The sequence below is a fragment of the Rattus rattus genome, chromosome 15, assembly GCF_011064425.1.
Source record: "Rattus rattus isolate New Zealand chromosome 15, Rrattus_CSIRO_v1, whole genome shotgun sequence".
In the NCBI taxonomy this organism is placed as follows: Eukaryota; Metazoa; Chordata; class Mammalia; order Rodentia; family Muridae; genus Rattus; species Rattus rattus.
The window spans coordinates 53,576,055-53,594,507 of NC_046168.1; the positions used below are offsets into that span (position 1 = coordinate 53,576,055).

Below are 18,453 nucleotides of genomic sequence, written 5' to 3' on the forward strand. Positions count from 1 at the left end.
CATTATCCTGGGGAATCACCGCTGTCCTCTCTACCTTGGGTTTTCTAATGGCTTTGTTTACCCCAGAGTAGCATTTAACTTGCTTTTGACTTTCCCACTTCCATCGGTTACATCCTGAAGAATTCGAAGAAAAGTGGAAAAACAAAATGAACCCAAGACTTCTTTTCAGGCTTTCCCACTGTTTGGACTTCCTTTTGTAAGAACTCACCCATCTTAAGGTCTCCTTCATTTCCTATGGAGTGTCTCTTGTGCTTCCTTTTTTGAAGACCACTTAGTAATCACCTTACTCCACGTGCTCCTAGTTGTCTGCCCTGACAGAAAGGCTTATCTTAGTAACTTAGGGGATGCTTCTCTATCGCAGAAATGACAGCTACATTCTCAGTGCCTGTACCTACTTAACTCTCCTGAGGTCTAGCTCAGAACCTTAATGTTGATGTTGGACTTTGGCAACAAGGAGGACCGTGATAGCCCAGTCGGTAAGTAACTCCTATCTATTTAAAGGCCCAGCTCAACCATTTCATGTTGTCTCATCCAGTTCCATCTCACTGGTACCACGGGACCAGTCTCTGGCCATGCCTATAGGTTGTCTTTGTTTTATTAATATCGAATTCTTATTATTTCTTTTTAAAACATGAGGTTATTACGGTGTATTTTATTTGATTTTGAAGAGATATTAAATATGAACTCTTCCTCTATCATGAGGATGAGGTCACTATTTATGAGGCAAGAAAACTAAATCCCAGAAAACAGAACCATTTATCCGAGGTACAAACCAATTAAAATATAAGTGTACACAAGACAAAACAGTCCACTCTTGATTTACTCAGTTCTTCATGTCATTGTGAACCCACAGCTTTCCCCCAACCTGCTTCATTTTGCTTGCCAGATTGTTCCAACACTAGCAATTGGGAGCTCTTGATATATTTTTGACATATCTGTCTTATATTGCTTTGCATTTGTGTGTGTGTGTGTGTGTGTGTGTGTGTGTGTGTGTGTGTATGTATTTTAAACTGACTTTTCCATTTTCCCTTTCTTTTCTCCTTCCCTTCCTTCCTCCCTCTTCCGTTCTGGAAGTGTGAAAGTTTCTTGGAACATTGTATACATGTCCCAGACCTCAAGTCACTAATTTGTCTGAAGAGCCAAGATTTCTTTCAGTACATAGATTATTGACTAAAAAGAAATGTTGAATTAAATCCAACATAACTAGACATTATTTTTTTTCCTTCATCCTCACTTATAAAATATTTGGTGTTCTTTCTTCTGCCCGTTTCACAGGAATGCTAAGAATAGATAAAAGACTTCATGAAGTCATAGAATTCCTTTGAAAAGAGAGACCTTGAAAGTGGACATGCCATCCCTAGAAAAAAAGGTAGGAAATGTAGCCAGGATAATAAGGCTATCGTTCTTAGCTGGTTGAGTCCACACGATTCTTTCAAAGATGGGTTTAATATTGAACTGTCACCTGGGAAGTTCTTAAATACAAGAATGTAAGATCAAATTTAATTGGCAATTTTCTAAATTTATTTATTTATTTTTCTCCCCTATGTACATACTAAACTTAAGGAAATAGACTTCTCTTTAATCACAGCCAAGGGGAATATCACCACTGTGACTTTTAATAAGGTACTGTTGCTGGTTTAAACAGAGAAACTAAGATGTGTATTGTTACAGTGGATCTCTCCTGTGTGCCCAAGCCTTGCTTATTTACAAATCTCCACAACAGCCTGGTTGCTATAGATATACCAAAAGCCCAAAGGACCATTTGCTAAACCATTGGAAAAACAATTCCATTTCCAAAGGTGAGGAGCAGATACTGAGGTTTAAAGAAAGTTATCTTTAGGATAAAGTCAGAGCTGATGTAAGGTCTTCAAAATAAAGTTCAAGATTTCAGGTAAATCTAGGGACCAGATAGGTTCAAAAGGAATAGTAAATGCAGAGTTTCTTAGTTTAGTTTCTTCCTGCGCTTGAAGCAAATTTGTGCAATTTGGTGTTGGGGAATAAAGACTTTCTTGAGATAATGATCATGAAGATGACACGAATGTGGTGAAGCCAAGTGATATTCTAGGCTCCTGAGTATAAGGGGCTTCAGGTATAAAGTAACTACAGTTAGCAGCTTCACCCCGTCCTCTCAAAAGTAAGGTGCCAGCTCCCACTGGGAGGTTTTCTTTGGCCTTTTGAAGATGTACCTTTATTATTTTTAATTGTGTGTGTGTGTGTGTGTGTGTGTGTGTGTGTGTGTGTGTTCAGTTTCTTTGGTCTTTTAAAACCTCTTTTTCCCCACCTGAGACCTCTGATCAAGCATGCTCATGTACTGACATTCAAGAATTCCAATGGAGTTTTCCACCCTGAAAGGCCAGGTTGAGTCCTCCTTATCTTCTATCAATTTGAAGATAAAAAAAAAAGTCTTACGAACATATGATTTGTAAAAATTTAACCTCTCAGTAATGTGTAAAGAGAAGGGGGGAAGGAGGAAACAATGTGGTGGGAAGGGAGGCCAAGCAGAACGAACATGCCCACAGGATGCGTGGCTATTCAATGGCTCAATCCAAAGAACTGAGATGGGTCATCCGGCCCCTCGGTAAGAAGCAAATCCTCCAATGAAAACAGACTCTGGTCCTCACATATCACTTGAGCACTGAAGGAGAACAAGATGTTGATGAGATTAATACTTCAAAAGGAGGTCTTCCAGAATGACAAACCCACTGTAGTGCAGAGTAGCTGAAAAAGAGGAACGACACAGCCGGCCAAGCCAGCAGACATCAGGACACCCTTCTAGGCCAGCTCTGTTTTCTGCCTTGAATACTCAAGGAAGACTGCAAGATCATTTGAGGTGGGCTCTGTAACAGCATCAGCTCCACAAAGTCATTGCTGCAAAGTTCAGGAGATGGGAGGTAAGGCTTAATCCTTTGTCTGACTTTATCTCCTCTCGATAACATTTGGAAACTCATCCCTTCTGTTTGTTGATGGGTGATTATTGACTTCTAAATCTCTTTTCTTTTTTTCTGCCTCACCCTCCAAAGTAAAAATACACCACAATATGTATGTTTCATTTCTATACAATACATTTTAGTTGAAACATTTGAAGACGTTGGTCCCCAATAATATTATTCCATGCATGCCTTTTGAGAACGAGTCTTCACAGTATGAGCTTATGCAGCTGTCATTTCATGGTAAGTGACTCCTTAGTTTCTCTTCAAGACCATTTTACTCTCAGTCCAATTCTAATTTATAGAGTTAAAATGGTCATTTAAAATGTAGCCTTGTACAAGAAGATGATCTAATTATTCAGCAACGTAATGAATTATAGAGTTTTCCCAGAGTATTTCACCTGAGAGAACGGGTGTGTCAAATGTGATAGCATGAATTTTCCAGCAAGCCAATGTAGATGCCAGAATATTGAGTGTTTAATGCCATGATCTGAGAGTTATTTTATACAGCTCAAAGAGCGAATGTTGATAATTCATATTTCTTTCTGTAGTACAAGGAACATGCATTGTAATGGAGAAGCTCTTACACATAAAATATACTAGGTGTGATAATGGTATATTTAATATTCATACAAATAATAAGCAGAATCTCCTCTATTTGTGATTAGTCCAGAAAAAAAACAATTTTAAAATCTGAAGCAAACCCTCAAAGAATTCAAGTGAGTTCCTAGAACAGGAAAATCTCTCTCTGTGTCTCTCTGTCTCTCTGTCTCTCTCTGTCTCTCTCTCAGGGGTGTGTGTGTGTGTGTGTGTGTGTGTGTGTGTGTGTGTGTGGCAGAGGTCAGTATATCTACAAGTGTGTGCATGTACATAGGTATACAGAGGTCTATGTCAGGTATGTTCTCCAGCCCCTGTTTGGAAGGCAGAATCTCCCAATGGTCCCGGAGCTCGCTGATTTAGGTGGACTAGCTGGCTAAGGGAACCGCAGACTCCTTCTGTCACTACCTTCCCTGCTGTTGGAAAACAGACCCAAGCCTGTGAACCTGGCATTTTTTTTTATATGACAGAGGATCAAACTCAGACCCTTATTCTTGTGTGGTAAGCACTTTGCCAATTGAGCCATGATCCTAGCCCCAAATATCAACCTCTTGAAGCTCCTGATTGTCAACCAAGAGGACATATTTAAACCTAACCCACCCAGCTGCCTGGAGATCTGTTCTCACTCTGAAGCCTAAGTGGATATCTGTGGGGTGAAAAGATTCTTGTGAATCTGATTGCAGGTTCCATCCTCACTATGGTATGGTATGGTACGGTATGGTAAGGTATGGTATGGTATGGTACTGCTGATCTATGCAGCTTTCTGTGTACTGTGAAACATCTGACTGATTCCATTAACAGTCCGAATTCATTGTTCTGGGAACATTGTACACTGCTCTGTTTAAAGCACGTATAAGTCTAGGCTTAGAGGTAAGCAGAGTGACCGTGTATTCTTACTTCCACTCAGAAACAGCATTCCTAAGAGGAAAACAGGTACTGTAAATTTATTACGGCTAAAAAGCTTAATGTTAAGTTTCATTAACAATAAAAGAAAACTAGTTTATAAATTATCATCTTATAGCTAGACTGCCTAATGTCAAGGGAAATCGTATTTAGGCAAGTAAGTCATGGTTTGATTTTATTGAATCAAGTTCAGCCAATTAATCTTCATTACATTAAAACAGCTTCCAAAGTTTAACCTCTGATTGAGGTTTACAATTACAACTTCTAGGGAAGGTGCCTACCTAAATGGCTTTCTAAAGATTAACCTCTGCTTTCTGCCTGTGTCTACACTGACATTTGGTGAAAAGATATGATGCAACCACAGTGAACTTAGGATGTGAGAGTGTCTGAGGAGGCACATACCTTGGGTAACTACCTTCCTAGCGTTGCTCAAAGGTCTAAGCAGGTAATACATGCAGCTGGTCACAATCATGGCCATGATTGTGGTTTGAAAGTAGAGTATCCATGTGGTGCTGGGTAGGGAACATAGTGGAAAAGGCTTCTCTCTGTATCTTAGCATTTAAACTATAATTATGACCTGGGCCATCCTCCCGGAGCACCATCTGTCAGATAGTGAAGAGGATCAGAGAATAGCATCGCCATCCCTTTGCTGGTGGACGCATCCTCACACCAGCTGGTTAAAGGAGATTGAGGTATGATTTTTCCAAGTGTAGGTGTATGAACTTTGAGGCAGTGGCCACTAAGAGCTGGTTACACTGTTCTTTTTATCAATTATCTGACAGAGAGTCTTTAATGACTTCATGCTGTAAGTTGCAAAACATTTTATTAGAGTCAACTCTAAATTGTCTGGGGAAGGAAGGAGCCGAAAGAGCTGGACGTCCACATTTGTTGAACAGAACAATATAATGAAGACCGCTGGGGGTTAAACACAGAAGTAGGGAAAAGGTCATGGCTGTTGTGGTGCTTATGAGCCCTTGATGAAAAAAATAGATTGGGCAGGTGCAATTCAAAGACATACCGTCCAAGGCTTCACTGCTTGCACTGGGCCTAAAATTCCATCAGCACAGACCCTATTCAGGGGGGTTCAAAATCTCTTCGGTCTTTCTTGTGTTAGTATGTAATGATCCCATAGAAGACAGAATGCTTCAAAGAGCACGGGCTTATAGAGTAGACACCTAGCTGGACCTGTTCTGAAACATATTAGCTTTTGGTCAGAAAATAGAGTGAGTCTCTGCTATTTCCACACAGAAAGTTTCTAGACACCTCTCTTTGGTACAAGAGAGAGTGCCTAGGCAGTTCTGAAAAACTGGAGGGTAAGAGGGAAATTTGTGTATCAGATCTCTGGTCTTAATTGGAGCTCTGAGTTACACAGAAGGTTTGTCCTTAGAGTATGAGTTGACAACATGGTTGGAGAGAGTGGTGGGTGGCAGTCCTCCCATGGACACAGAGAAGTTTGCATGTGGTTTCATCTGCACCAGTGACATAGAGGTCTTTACCCTGAAATGAAGCAAACAGTTGTCTTAGTAAATGTGATGGAGGAGGAGTCCAATTCTAGGCCTTGTCTCAGAATATTCCTGTATTATGGGTAGTTTGTACCAACCACTGGAGGACATTTTTTTTTGAAGACTACAGTCTTAGAAATGTAGAAGACTAGATCCCACTTATTCATATGAAATGTGGGTACATGTGAGAAAACAAAGTCCCTTCTGGAAAAGGTAGTATATGCACATACACTATACACACACACACAGAGAGGCATGAATGCACAGAGAGAGAGAGAGAGAGAGAGAGAGAGAGAGAGAGAGAGAGAGAGAGAGAGAACAAGAGATACCTGATTTTAAAATGGACTTTGATTTACCAAGACTAGTGTCAATCTGTAACACTTTATAAATTGTGTTATTGCCTTTTATTGCAGTTACAGGAGTCTATGAGCATGTGTTTCTCATTGGATATAGATAGAAATTAATTTACTATTTTCCAGGAGTTATCACTTACTTAGAATTTATATCTTTCAAAGAAAGATGAAGTATTACATCTTAAGTGAAAATAAAATAATTGAAGCTGTTGGGATCCCAGTTGGGAGGGCGCTCTGTGAAGCTGTGTGCATGAAAAAACCTAAGAACATCTAGAACTAGGTGGTGTGCTACTGGGTCAATGATCCATAAACTGTGGGCATTTGAAAAACAGGAGAACACTGTCCTTTGAAGCTGTCCTGAAAATAAGGGTCTTTATGTGAACTCAGAGGGTGTTCTGATCCAATTAGGTGATTCCCATGTGATAGGAAGCCTATCACTCTCTGGACTGTAGAATACTTGAGAAATGGGCTGTGGTCCAAGTATACAACATAGAAAATACTTCTCTATAGTTTATTTTGGACCTGATTGATAAATAATGTATAGTTAAATATATTCAACTGGCCAGTCTATCTCTGTAAGCAATGAAAAGGCTTTTCAGACATTTCAAGCTCGGGCAGGAAAAAAGCAAAACTTGCCACTAAGATCCATGTAACGTTTTCTGATTTGACCATTTTAAACTGCTGGAAGAAGAAAGGAAGAAATAGAGAGATGAAGGAAAAATGAGTAAGGGAGGAGAGTTAGTAGCAGGGAGGAAGAAAGGGAGGGAGGGAAAATAGAAATGAAAATAAGAAAAGGGAAGGAAATGTGAAAGAAAGGGTAAAGAAAAGGTGTGTGTGCATGTATATGTGTGTGTGTGTATGTATGAGTGTGTATTGTGGGTGCATGTGTGTGTATGTGTATGTGTGTGTTTAGTTGAAAGTCCAAGGTTAAAATAAACAGCTGAACCCGATAGTTTAGCCACAACACTTGAATATGCTGCTACCAGTAATTCAAGAATCAGCCTGCACACAGAGAGTTCTTTTCTAAGGGAAAATATGAGAGTTACAATGATACCTATGTATGAAAATGCGATAACCAGAGCCATTACCTTATCAATTAATTGCAAAATACCCACAAGATTCCCAAGGAGAAGAGGAGGAGGTAGAAGAAGAGTAGGAAGGGGAGAAGCAGGAGGAGGAAGAGGAAGAAGGAAGACTCTACTGACTATACGATGAGAAACAGACCAGATTTATAAAACCCAGTGTAAAATCTATAGCAAGACTTTTGAGAAAATTCACTCATTGCAAAATAGTTTTTATTAAACATTTTCATATAATATATTTTAATCAAAAATTCTCCTCTCCCAACTCCTCCCATTCAGATCCTTTAAATCACCCAATCTCACACATTCCCCACCCCCTAACAAACAGGCAAACAAATTTTGAAAGGATAAATTTCTATATATTTAACAAATTAATGGACCTCTTCAAAATTTGTTAATGTTACCTCGAATCAAAGATTCTTATGAACCTGGTCATGGAAAACCTAGGCTGTAGTCCAGGTGTGACCCAATAGTGAACTATCTTGCTGTTCTACTTCAGGGGTCAAATTAAAAGAAACTGTTGAGGAAGATCTGGGTTCATTCCAAAACACTTCTTCCTTTTTTTTTTCTTTTTTTTGGAGCTGGGGACTGAACCCAGTGCCTTGTGCTTGCTAGGCAAGCGCTCTACCACTGAGCTAAATCCCCAAGCCCCCAAAACACTTCTTATTGATTGGCATGTTCTCTTTCTGCAGCAGTCATTAACGGTTGCAACACTCGGTGTTCCTCATAGAATTTTGCTGTAGCATTCTAGAAGCACAGGAAACTTCTTCTGCGCTTGCCCTTCCCCCTCCCCTCATTTTAAGGTTTACATATCCCTGTGATTAGGAAAGAGCCAGGCAGATGTGGAGAGAGCAGCCCATTAGAGCTACAAGTTTTCTCTCTTGTCAGTGATTAGCCCTGTGTTCTTAAACATTCAATGGTAGATTCTGCTCGCAGGTTTTTAAGCTTAGAGAATTATGCAGGATGTTTTTTTTGTTGAGATCTGGGGCTTTCAAATAAGAGCACAGCTTTCTACCTAACTGTCGACAGAGTGAAATAAAACTTTCCCTACCTGGGGTGACAATCTGAAGGCAACTTCCTTTGTAGAAAGCAAAGATGAGCTCTCTATGTCAAACCTGTGTAGTGGAAGTGACATTGGAGCTGTCCATGTAACCTAACTGTAGGAAGGGGTACCACAGAAAACTTTGTCCTCAGCCACCTGGGCTTGAGTCCTGGCTCTTATGATTTTATCAACTTTTCTGAACTTCATATTTATTGTCTTACATGGTGCCCACTCTGTAGAGTTCTACTGAATATAAGATGGCCTAAAACATGGACATCTGTACACATGTAAGGGGTTCTCAATAAAAGGTAGTTTTTATTACTCTACACTTCGTTAGCATGGACATCTCTAACATTCTCCAACACAAAAGAAAAAAAATGAAGACTGAGATTTTTGAATAACACACAAGAAACTTACTTGGGGAAATTGTAAGTGGAATTTTCCTTTGAAAGCAACAGAAAATATTTCCACGTTTCCTCCTCTGCCTCAGCTTTGACCTGTGGTACCAGGTAATGCTCAGGGGAGCTTTGGAAACCACAAGACACATCTGCTTTATCTTGACTCTTCTGTGAAGAAACCTCCCTGTCTTCCATTTGGTATTGGAGTTGTAGAGCTCGCCCTTCTCACTTTTAAAACACAACTGTAAACAAGATGCTTTCGGTGCCCAAAGAACAACTAAATAAAACAGTGCTCGTCCTCCTCGCCCTTTTCAAACCCAAGGTTTCCGCCAGGAACTCAGTTCTCAGCACTTTCTTCTCAACCTCTAGAAGTGTTAACCAATCTCAGGTGAAAGAAAGAAAGAAGGGAGAGGGGAGGGAGGGAGAGAGGGAGGGAGAGGAGGGAGGGAGGGAGGAGGAGGGAGGGGAGGGAGTAGAACTGCATACGGAAGCCTAAGATAAAGAGTAGAGTGAGTAGCCAATTCAAGGCGGGTATTTAAATTTTTATATGGTTCCAGTTGCCTCTCCTGAAACCTCAGAGAAAAACTCTACCACTAAGAATGAAACTACAAATTGTCACCTTGTTCTTCTAGCTCTGCCCACAAGTCTACCTGCTTCCGCTCTGCCTCTCTGCCTCACCTCCTGCACACTCTCCTCCTGCCCCAGTTCCCTCTTGTTCTGTTTTTCCCCCTCCTACAGCAATCATAAACACCATCGCTGGCTTTTATTCATCGCTCTCCATTTGCCAGACATTGCGCTAAATGCCCATCGTATACATCATTATTTAACCTGTCCAACAGAAATGCAATTTACAAAATAGTACTTTCAGGACAAGAAAAAAAAATTAAAAGGCTGCTGCTCAAAGATTACAGTGTCTTCGATGCAAACAGACCATACCTGAGTGGGTATCAATCATCGCAATGGAAATGCTTTTTCTGAACTATAAAGCAGCAACATAAATGGAATTTGTGTTACCTTAATGCCATTGTCTGAGGATAAGAGTAAATGGCTTCAATTGCTTATACATGTGGATTTGATAGATCAAGTTTAAAGCTTGTTATTTGTTTAAATGGTTTATTTTTATTGAATTATATATGCAATTCATGATTGTGTGTTTTTCGGTAGTGGAGTTACTTAATAACAATTTTGGCGTAAAAAGGAGGAAGGCAGAATATTTTATTAATGGAACCCTTATGTATATTTCAGCCCAACATAGGTTAGACTTTTGCATACATTATTTTTATGTAAGGCACTTGCCGTATTGTTTGTGTAAACACACCTTGGACCACATTCTCGGGAGTTATTTGTATCTTATAAGAAGCTATAGTAAGCCTAAGTGATGTCTAGCTATGCTGTGCTTTTGAAGTACTGCAGAACTGTTCTTCAATCCAGGCCTTGCAACCTCGTACCTATGTGGCCTTGGGACAGTCCTTTAGCCTATATGAAGCCCATCAAATTTCTTCTTCAATAGACACAGAGTAAGGATAGATGCTTTCCCCAGTCATCGTGAAGGGGATTGCGTAGGCGAATAAAATACCTAGTGTATGACACACACTCCGTATTATCTGCTCCTCTTTCTTCACCGTCCTTTCATTTTGTTATAGCAACGTGCTTCAGTCTACACCTGCACTGATATTGACCCGCATGATCTAACATGTATGCCTATACGTGCATGCTTTTGCATGCACTCATATTCACATAGGAAACCACATTCATGAGAACATGCATTTATGGAATTCCAGGTATATCTCCCACTGCAAATATCAAGTTTCACTCCAATCCATGTGGAACATTACATAGATCCTTACTTACAGAGACATAAAGACTAAAATGTTTCTCTCTACTCTGCCTGGGTGACAATACCCCAGAAGTTGTCCTAGCACCACCTAGTGGGAAATTCCATTTTCTACCCCATGATGTAGAATACTGGTTCCAGTCATTGCTTCCACTCACCTTTTTTGGGGGGCTGGGGTAGGGGTGGGGGATGGGAGTGTCCTTCCATCACCCAAAAGAGTGCCCATACTGAATAAGGTGATCTGCACTTCTCCTTAGATCTTTCCTGTTTTCTTACTGAGTGTTTCCGGATGTGAGTGCATCGCATTGACATCTTCCTACCTCTGTGGACAAACAAGGACAAGGCTCGAATCCCCTCAGTCTACTTCATCAACCGGACCCGCATGACTGTGAGTACAAGCTTCAATTTAAGTCTGTGTCTTCAGCTCCTAGAAGAATAATTGTGTGTCTTATTAGAACGGCTTATGAATTGGGAGGTGGTGGCACACACCTCTAATCCCAGTACTTGGGAGTTAAAGGCAAATGGGTCTTCTGAGTTCTAGGCTATCCTGGTCTATGGAGTGAGTTCCAGGACAGCCTGAGCTGCATAAAGAAATTGACTTGAGAAACCATCACCACCACCACTATCACCACCATCACCATCACCACCACCACCACCCCTACCACCACCACCAACAACAACACGAGAATAGCTTGCTAAATCTAAACATAGTGACATTTTACATTTTTTCTCTGAAAGAATAAAAAAGTCCTACTTTCAAAGAGAATTTTGATTTTACATAATTCCATAGACCATTTGTTTCCAAGAGATTGGCGGGCATTGGCGTTTTTTGGTCATGAAGGAATCCAAATTGATTGTAGAAGTTGTTCCTATGTCTCTTTGATTAGCTAGCTCACGTTCATTGCCTTTAGTGGGTGGACTTCTATGTGCCAAAAGAGTCAATAATAGTGGAGAAAATCCAGAGCATTACAACTCTTTTTATGTGCATGATTACTATTCAAACTATGGAAGGTGACTGAGAATTGCAGCTGTGGATGGAGTAAGAAATAAACACACCAATTCATGTTAATTGAGCTGAAGAGCTAGTAAGTGCTATGAAAATCCACTCAAACCATTATCAATATTCCAATGAAATGACCAGACAGAGTAATTATCCTATTTAGGCTTCTCACTTAACAGTACGCCATATATAAGTAGGGTAGAAAACCAGTGGCCTTCATTCTCCTATTAACCTGTCCCAAATGCCCACCCACATTCAGAGACACATGTATTGGTGTGACAGATCACCCCATTGTGTCACACAAAACATTCCTATACTTACACTAGTTCTGTTCCTGGTACTTGTGATAAAAATGGCAGAGATATCTACCTAAAAGTCATAATCCAGGAAAAAAAAAAAAGAAAGAAAGGGACTAAATAGACAGCAGATAAATGAGAATTAGGAATGAGATTTATTAGTTGAACATAGTCATCATAATATTTCACCACTCGTGTAAGCAAAATCCTGTGGAAGAAAGCAAAAATGTGGGCCAGACGTCATGTTCTACCTTTCTCCCCTGTGCACATAAATTTGAAGCACATGAACAAACTCAACTTAACTCACATGGCAAGAACGTAACTCATTTGAAAGGGCTGGGTTTGTTTTGGCAAAGGTTGAATGCCCAAACTTTGTCCTCTGATGCTGTTACTCACGGGGTAAGTGCTGGCCACCTGCATAATTTGAGGAATGTGTCAGAATGTCAGTCTGGGTGGGGAAGTGTGAAGGAAGAAAGCAAAACGCCACACTTTCATGCGTTATGCCTGAGGTGATTGATTCGCAAACCGGTTCTTTATCAATGGTATGCCTTTGTTTCTCTAAGAATGGTCTTTCTTATCCTCTGCCTTTTTTGCCTCTGATATTCCCCTCTTCAGCGCAGAAATCATTGTTACTAAGTTGGTCTGTATTGACAACTTCATGTAATATAATCCGTAATCATGCTGGATGCTGGAGTAGGGTGAGGGTGTTATTTTTGTCTTTTACTTGGTGCACAGGCAACACTCAAATTGATTTCTTGGCTTTCATGGTTGTTAGATGATCATTTGTGCTTGTCCAGGATTGTCTTTATCCGGACTATATTTCAGATGAATCTACAATAGCTCATCATTAACAGCGAACATTTATTGAACATTTATGGGTTGCAGCTCAGGCTCTAGGCTACAAATTGGAGATAATAAGAAAAGTTTAATGTTCTTCTCTACCCTGGAGGATTTTACTATCTATGCGACCATGTTTCTTAAGCAAACAAAGAACAGTAACAGCAAAAGAGAGGTTACAGATCACACCCTGGGAGCACTACAGGCAATAGCTGTTTCTACTCAGAGAAGAGAGAAATTGGTGAGGGCTAGGTAGCCTGAGAAGGTGATAGGTAGAAGAGGATTGCTGTGACTTCCTAAAAGAAGTAAAGGTTTTGTTTATAGGATCCCGAGGATGAGATGTTTCTGAAGGTCTCCTTAAAAAAAAAAAAAAAAAAAAAAAAGAAAAAGAAAACCATACTGCCTATATTTTAACATGTAATTACCTCATTATTCATGGGGTAAGGCTAAGAATTCATGTTCAGCTGCTTTCTGTGGTGCTTCTTTCAATGACCAATGGCACTCTTATGCACCTCATCTTGCACGTAGAGGGAAAGTCAAACAGTCTTCTTATTTATTATATGTAAGTATGCTGTAGCTGTCTTCAGACACCAGAAGAGGGCATCAGACATCATCATAGATAGTTGTGAGCCACCATGTGGTTGCTGGGATTTGAACTCAGGACCTCTGGAAGAGCAGTCAGTGCTCTTAGCCGCTGAGCCATCTCTCCAGCCCTCAAACAGTCTTCTAACTTTGTCACTAAGATCCTGGCCTGCTCGCCAAACTGTATGACTGTCTGCTTTACCTAAATATTTCCCTCATTCTCCCACTTGGAAACCCCTTATCAGAAAAATGGGCATTTGGTGACTTCTCAAAGCTAAGCTATCTTTTAATATATCAGAAGGAGGAAGCACAGTTGTAGATGCTCCCTCAGGAAGGGGTGAGATGAATTGGAGTTTGACCATGGAGAGGATGCTAATCTCTCAAAGGAAATCACAGTTTATGAAGAGGTCTGGGTTGCTATTGGTTCTTTTTTATTTTTTATTATTTTTTTTACTATAATAGATATTCAGACTTTTTGAAGATTAAGAAGTTACTAGTCATTTTGTAGCTCTTACTCCCCAAGACAGATATGTCTTTGTCTCAGCTTACTAACTGGAAACACTATAGGAAGATTGGGAAGGATTATTAATATTTTTAGAGGAAAAGTCCAGTGGCCTTCCTAATAACAGCTCTTTTTCTTGATCTCTCTGTGACTTTTATACTTTTTCTTTTCTTTTCTCTCCTTTTCTCTCTATAATCTCTCTGTAATATAATTCATTTTGGCTTTAGAGAAATAGAGGCAGGGAAGGAATAACATCCACAGATTCTTCCTTTCGCTCCATATGGAAATATCAACTGTGCAGAGCACATGACATACCACGGATAAGTGCTAAGAAAGACAAGTTCATCTTCTCCATTGTCAAGCAGATTCTTGGGTTTAATTTGGGCAAATATTTACTGAATGTGAAATATAAAATGTTCACTCAAGGATATTCTTCTTTCACAAGACATATCTGTAGGTATTAGAGATTAGAAGGTAGGGTCACCTATCTTCTCTAAGGGATTTCTGTAAAGTTGTGACCTCCAGTTATTTCTTTTGCTGTAGTGAGAGATTCATAATAGAAAATCTACCCCTCTGGCCATTTTACATGCAGACTTCAGTGGTGTCCAGTATACTCACATCGTTATGCTGCCTCCACCACCATCCACCTCTACAACTTTTGGGTGACACTAAATTGCAACTCTAATTAGAAGATAATAATTCCCAGTCTCTACATCTCTTAGGCTCTGGTAGCCACTATTGCACTTTCTGACTCTAAGAATGTGAGTGCTCTAAGAGATTATAAAGATGGAATCACATGGCAGATTTTTATGTCTGGCTTAGGTCACATTGCAAAATGCCTTCAAGTTTGATCCCTGTAGCATGGGTCAGCACTCCCTTCCTCTTTGAGAGTGAATAATATTATTTATAAACATATGCATTTTATGTGTGTAGCCCATCAGGGCTTGGGCAAGCAAAATGTTCATTACCATGTCATCTACCTATGTCCATATTTTTGGTATTTTTGGTAACAAGGTTATCTTTATATTATAAAATGTACAATGATGTGATTTGAGAATTTGAATATTGACGTGCTGGAAAGAATATGCTAAGTGTTTTCAACCAGAAAAAAAAAATGTTCATTCAGAGACATTTATTAGTTCTTGAGAACAAGTAAAAATAATAGCCTGAATTAAAAAAAAACATTTCTAATATATTTTAACTCTTCTTTTCTTCTAAGTCTTTGAAGCAATTTAGCAATGTCAACTCAGTGTCACCAGAGCACTAACCTTAAAAGAGGCTCTTCACAGAAGGGGCATGGGAGGTCAAAAGACTCTGTGAGTGTTGCTTCCAGTGGCATTCATCCCAGATTCTCTTGATACACAACCATTTATAATTCTCCAAGGAATCTCACTGCTTCAAAGAAGCCTTTCTTTTCCAAGGACATCTGAATTCTGAATCACGTTTAGTTGTTATTTTTGTAGTACTTTGAAATGTTCATATTAAAACAAGATAAATGTTAAGAAGGTGGCAAAGATCAGAACATCTGAGACTGTAACATCTCGGTTCCTTCTGAGTTGAACTGAGTGAATTGTGATCCTCAGACAAATAAATTTGCCTCAATTTTCCCATTTCGGGACAAAAGCATTTATACTCAGTCAGAGCATTCATTTGCTACTTTCTGGAGAATTCTTTAGCTGTGTTCAAGTGTTTGTCTACATAAAGAACTCTGAAAAAATTGATGCAGTAAATAATTTCAGTAGTGGTTGTCTGCTTTTATTGTGGAAAGCATGGTTATGTTATTTAAATAAATTTATTTAAATAAAATACTGTTTAAATAAAGATTTCTCCTAAACTTTTGCTCTGTGGAGGAAGAAGTACATGAATACAGTTAAGGCCTTTGTTAGAAGCAAGTTCACTGCAGAATACAATTACTAGCCCTGGAACCCAAAGTGGGAGAACATGGAAATCATGGGAAGAAGATAGAAGGGTGGCAGAAAGTCCTCAATGTTCAAGGAAAACACCCAGACTCTGTAGTGGGGAATAATATAAAAGGAGCACAATCCCACACTAGCGGGAGCACCAGTAGGGTGTTCTCATCTCTGCAGACTTTCTGGCCCAGAGCTCCTAACATGTCTATACCTGTCTGTTCTCATGGTGGATTGCTGCCATGCTAGCCCCATTCAGTGACTGCCCATCTTGTAGTTAACTGTCATAAATCCCTGTACCCTGGCAAAAATCAAAACTCTAGAGGCTTGTAAAGTATCAATCAGATTTATATCAGTAAATTCTCACCCCGAAAAACCTCCACACAATAAACTCAGAGCCAATTGATATTGATATAAACTGCCCATCTAGATAAGACAAATTGTCCTATAATTATCCATCCCTTATAAGATATTCATAGTTACCTGTGGCTATTTAAAGCCACACGAATCTGGGTCATCCTTCTCTTCCTCCATCTTCCTTCTTCCTCCCCCTCCATACTCTCTGTTCCATCTGCAAAATTCTCAGCCCGCCTTTCTTTCTCACTGCCCAATCACAGGCTTTGCCTTATCTTGTGACTACCCTCACGTGCCTATAGACATCAATCCACAAACTCTTAGAGAAAGGTGCATTTGCAAACGAGCAACAAAAATCAACAACAACAAAAAAAATCCATGTCCTGATTTTATGATTTATTTAGCCTTTTCATGTCTATTTTTCTTTTCAATTTTTACCTTCATTTCCCCAAATTGCTAGAATACACATCTTTAGTTTGCTTCTAAGTAAGCAATGTGGTTTTTATCTACAAGAAAATAGAATGCATTAAGCAACTAAACTGTTGGGAGGAGACAATTCTTGCAGTGGGATACGGCAAATGAACATTTGTGGAGGAAGATCACAGAGAGGAAGAGCTACCGACAAATAAAAACTCAAATGTCAATAAAGCCTGGGGCCAGCCAAGACTGATGACTGCTCCTCAAGGCCTGTACTTGCAAACAGTGACCATTTGGAGTCTTAGCTCAAGCAGCCGAGTTCAAATGGACAGGGAACTTTGAGTATAAGCAGTAGTTGTAAAACACTAGTGGAACTTGGGATTGAGAGGACATCAAACCGGTGGGAAACCGGTGATATTGAGATAGCAGGTGAAGCCACATAGAATGCAGCCCGAAAGAACTCCATCTTGGTTGGTAGTGATTAAGCAGCTCATTTGCAGGTTGGTAAAAGGTGTCATTCAGTCCTATTTGAAGCAAGTCGCCCGGTCTAACTCCAGTGGTTACCTGTACTGCCCTCATCTGATAGGAGAGTTTGTATCTAGCAAATGCTGTCAAGAAATGACTGTCAAGCCTCTTCATTTTCAATTAGTTATCCAGACCTTTGTTACTCAGAGACTGGGTCTCCTCATTCCTCAGTCCTAAGCTTCTGGATCCTCTTAAGGGGAAAATTGTTGGCAAGCGACGTTTCAAGCAACTGCTAGTTCATTATACTGAGGCAGAATTTCGAAGTTATCTAATTCAAGTTTGATCTTGGCTCATAAAGGAGTCTGTGAGGGAACGTGTTACCTCACTATTGTCACAGCCTTGAGCCCCGTAGCAGGACATGAAACCATTGGAATACACCCAACCACTAAACCTGCTTAGGACATTTCACATGTTATTGTGTCCTTCGATTATAATATTTAGAGACCAATATTAAACTAATTTGAGCAAATAGAGGGGAATGTTGAGATCTATATTAATTTTGGGGCTGCATTCAAAGGATCACAGATCAGCTGGTTTGAACAATAGAAATTTACCTCCCAAGACTAGAGTTTAGATGTTCAAAGTCACTTTTCTTTTTCCTAAGGTCTCATTATTTTGTTTGCAGGTGGTGACCTTTGCTCTGTGTCTTCAAGTGACCTTTTCTTTTGTGTATATGTATCCCATATCTCTTCTGTATGTAGAAAATTCTTCTTTGTTAGAATATAAAACATATTAGATCAAGACCCACCCTAGTACCTCCTTTGAACTTAGTCACTTTGTTCAAGGTGTTCAAGCACAGGGATGGCATAATTCAGTCAACAACAAGATTGTCTGATGAAAGAATTTAACTGGTAGAGGTGACAATAAACTGGAAAATCGATAACTCAAATATGGTTAAGATTTTCTAAATGTCATCTTTGTTCCTTCCATTGTGTATTCCACAACAAGCACTCCTGTTAGGAAGAGCTATAACGTTCTGGCAGTCTGACTCCAGATACTTAATACAGGATTAAAGAGGAAAAGAATTGCCTTCCCTAGCAGCTTGGGTTTGAAACTCCCAGAGATAAGCCTTTGATTCTACTATTGCCATCAGGCCGTCTGCAATGGGTCAATCATCAGTTGTCACAGGGCACTATGATTGATCCAAGTTCAGTATGTCCTCCCTAACAGGTCATTTAGTTACTAGAGCTGAGGAGTCAGGATCTTAGAGTATGTCAGCCCATTTCTAAAATAGTTGAGAATACTTGGGTTAGGAGAAAGAGTGTTTCCCAAGGAGTATGCTTGGGAAAATATAGACTAGATATTCAGTGTATCATAGGGGACCAAAGGTAGTCAAATGAGCTGAAGAGTTCCAGTGTAATGTAATAAATTTGGTGGGCACATCGGAATCTTGGG

At 39.7% G+C, this 18,453-nt stretch overlaps 1 protein-coding gene across 1 annotated transcript in view; it reads left to right on the plus strand.

Moving 5' to 3' along the window:
- The first annotated feature begins 2,721 nt into the window (after nucleotides 1–2,721).
- Slc14a2 (solute carrier family 14 member 2) overlaps nucleotides 2,722–18,453 on the plus strand; it is a 425,106-nt gene continuing 409,374 nt past the window's right edge. The window contains exons 1-2 of the mRNA XM_032885572.1: nucleotides 2,722–2,891; nucleotides 10,896–11,026. The gene's annotated coding sequence lies outside the window, so the exon portion shown is untranslated. The remainder of the gene's footprint in view (nucleotides 2,892–10,895; nucleotides 11,027–18,453) is intronic.